The following is a 3,952-nucleotide window of genomic DNA, read 5'->3' on the forward strand; positions in this document are numbered from 1 at the left end:
TGGCAGAAGAGGGGAAACACCTGCTACTCACCAGGAACTTCATAGCGATGATAAGAGTGTTCAGCTACTGTATGAACTGTACGAGTTGAGCTGTAAGTGCGAGGCTTTTATACCGCGGCACTGGCCGAGCCTAGGTCACTGTGCCCCTCCCCTCCTACCCGCTAGACTGTCCAATGAGACACTTTCTGCTGGCGCCACAGCTGACCTTCCCACCCGCTGCCAGTGTCTCTATGGGCCTGTTCTGTTTCTAGCAATAATGACTAGACTTTGCTCTTGTATTATATGGTGCTGACATGAAGAGTTTGCGAACTTCTGTCTGTTTTGGCCTCTGTGCTCATCTGAGCTGTTTTCTTTGTGATGACCAGAGCTGTGCTTGAATATGTGCTTAGCGTGTATTAAATAACTATTCTTATTTGAAACCAATTAGCCGTTTGGAAGTTATGGAATTTGGATTTGTCTTATCGAGATACGCGATAAATCGTTAGATATGTGTTCCACCGAAACGTTATTGAAACCAATAGAAGACCTCGTACCATTTACCAACCAGTCATAAAAAAAAAAACTAAGAAAATCCCACAGAATCTATAAATTTTTCTACCTTTCATATGTTGTGGTAGGAATGGGAAATGCAGGAAAATTTGAGATAATAGTCTAAATAGAAACCTATCGCAAGAGGCAAATTTAATTTTTGGCAGCACTGACAATGTGGCAGATTCATGAACTCCTACTGCTACATCTTTTCAAGGTAATCTACTGACAGCCATGAGATTTTTTATTTTCAAAACTGTGCTTTATATGGTTTTAGAAGTGTACTGAATGCAATTAACCTATTGTTTAACTGAATATCAATAATTTAGTTGGAAAATTATTTTAGTCGCTGAGTGGCTCATAATCTCAAGCTAATTCCAATACACGACCAGTTTGTCGGAAAGTGGGTAGTGTTTTTTGTTGTCGCTTTGTTTATTAGGCTCGTATTCATGTTAAGAACAAATGTCTCTCATTTTCCTGTTTAAATATAATTATATTCCAGTATCCGACCACTGGTCGGTTACTGGAGCAAAACGCTGGTCGCACATTGGTGCAATGATGTGATTGTTTGTTTTAGATGGTAAAAAATATATTCTGTAGACGGTTTTAATTAATGCTACTGATGAAATTCGCAATGAAGCCAAAATACGATAAACGGAGAGGAAGTACAATATTCGTCATGCAAATGTTATGGATAAATTAAGGGTAAAAAAGGTTTTTAGATACCAGAAAGGGTCACCAAAATATTTTAACTCCAGAAGTACGTAAGCCTACAGTTATTTTTAAATTAAACGTTTTAAAAGGTCATAATTATTTTAATTATGGCTCTATTTATGGTACCGAGGCCTGACTGATAAAGGTGGTATTTTATTTTCGGTAACATACTTTTATGTTGCCCTTTGCAGTTGAGTCTTTCAAAGGTAGGTTAGGCCTTTTTTCTTTGTTGATTTAGAATTACCATGTTTAACGTATGATTGAGTGTATATATGTACATACCTCTTTTATATCTCATACCTATCATATACATCCTTCCACATATTTTACTCCCTATCCTATAGTTTTTTTATTGCCTACATGTACTAGAAAGATGACATTTTTATTGCTTTGCAGGAGGAAAATCTCCTAGTTCTTTGGATAAAGGCTATGACTAAGAAGTAAAGACAGTCAAACCAAGACAGTAACTGGATTATTTGGAAGGAATAATAAAAATAAATGGAAGGCCAAGTCTATTTACTGAAGGAAGACCTAGGAGAAAGAGGCTGGATCTTTTCTTAAAGCACCATTCGGATGTTTACTGCGTAAACCAGAAGCTCTTGGTGTTGAAAGATCTTTTGTGACTGCCATGCTATTAGAGAGTGGCATGCCAGTCTATGCAAATACATAATAGACGAAACACGGGAGGACCATTTGCTGAAAGATCCTTCCAGGATCCAATGGATATCAGTTGGGTTTTTAAACCAATCCAGTTACCTGATTTGTAATAGGACCAAAATGACTGATTTGTATGAGGTCGAGGCAGTGATAAGGAATGTATCACCGTAATGGTGACATTCACTTCAAGTGGGAAAATGTCACATCCTTGTATAGTGTATCCTTACGAAAGAATACCTGCAGAAATAAGTAGGAATATTTATTCTGAATGGTCACTTTAAGGCCGATCTAAAAGGCATGGATGATTGCTCAAGTGTTTTTTGGTTATGCTGCAAATAATTTTCAGCCTTTCCTAAAACAAAACCACACAAATTCCCAGTACTGTGTTTAGTTGATGGACATAGATCTTATATTTGAGGTTGCAATGTTGTGTATGAAGAATAAAATAATCTTATATTCATTATTTCCAAAAGCAACCCATATATTGCAACTAGCGGATGTGTCTGTTTTTATACCCATAAAAGTATCCTGGAAAATGTCTGTTTCAGATTGGTCAAAAAGAGCCGGGGCTAGAAGTGTTTCACGTGCAAATTTTGCACCATTAATTGAAAATGCTTTGCAAGCAGCAAATCAAGATGTATTGAAGGATGGCTCCAAAAAGTGTGGAATATATCCATTTGACAAAAAAAGTATTGATTACACTAAATGCTTGGGCCATGTCAGTAGCGTTATTGACAAGTCATGCCATTTTAAGACTGAACATTTATTGTTTATCGAGTCAGTGTTCCCTTCTTCACGGGTTAGTCAGTTCCGCAGTAGTTGTGAACAGTTGAGTGAAGATGAGTCAGCCAAGGAACTTTTTGCTGTCTGAAAAAACCCCATATTTTGAGCCCAAGATAAGACAGCTGCATTGCCTCTTTCAAGTGACTCTCCTACCCCAACAACCAGATATAATCCAGAGATATCATCACGCATTCAGCCTTAAAAAATCAAACTTCCAGAAGCAACTGGAGATTGGAGCTTGGATAGAATACTCTAAAATAAAGAGGAAGAAAAAAGAAAGAAAAGAAATACTAAAAAAAAATTAAGGAAAAACACGTTCAATAAGGCAAGGAAAATGTGGTAAGAAATAAATAAAAAAGACTTTTCATCATCTGAACAAAATAAGATTTTGATGTAAATTGAAAAAAAAAAAAAATTCTCTTGATACCTTAGATATGGCCGACCTTCTGCAGTCTAGAACCTCCGCACCCAATATGGATGAACTATTGAAAGACCCAGAAGAAGGACACTTTGCATTATTGAAATTTCCACTAGAAAGTGGAGACTGTGAAGCCTATTATGCAGGACAAAATTTGAAAATGAAAGAAAACCAAAGAAATTGAAGTTTCGTCCCAAAGAAAAAGTGTGAAGTGCTCAAATAAATTTGGTTTTCCTATTGTTCCTGACATCACAGTAGTAAGAAAATACCTAATTGTGCACATATTAAAATCAACCGTTGTTCGTATAACCAAAAGACAGCACTCAGAGGTGACATTTGATATAAACCTTAAAAAATTTAATGTTCGTTAAAGGTCAAACTACACAAATAGGCTATAAAAGTACAAGTGGTTATGCCTAAAGGCCCTGTCACACTGTCAAATATATTGTATCCAATAAATTGGACAACAAAATTTGAAGGGTTATTTTGGATGAAATACGTCTTCAAATATATTGTATTCAATATTATTTGACGAGCAATGTAAAATATATTTGAAGTCATTTCACACTATCAATTTTCTTTGAGTGAGCTCGTTTTACCAAACATTCTGTAGATAACTTTAAATGACAGTATTTAGAATCAAAAACAAATTTTGGGTCAAGGAACGCGGGCTTTTTTAAGTAGGTTATATTCCAATTTAGGTATATTGTGATCATACACAGTTTAAAATTTACGTTTTCCAGGTGTTTGCAATGCCTGCATTAAGAGCATCAAAGTGTTTCAAAAGCTGTAGCTGTAATTGCAATTGTAGCAAGTGTCAGTAAACTAGAAGAGAAATCTAAGAAAAGGAAA

Source organism: Bacillus rossius, chromosome 1 (assembly GCF_032445375.1).
Source record: "Bacillus rossius redtenbacheri isolate Brsri chromosome 1, Brsri_v3, whole genome shotgun sequence".
In the NCBI taxonomy this organism is placed as follows: Eukaryota; Metazoa; Arthropoda; class Insecta; order Phasmatodea; family Bacillidae; genus Bacillus; species Bacillus rossius.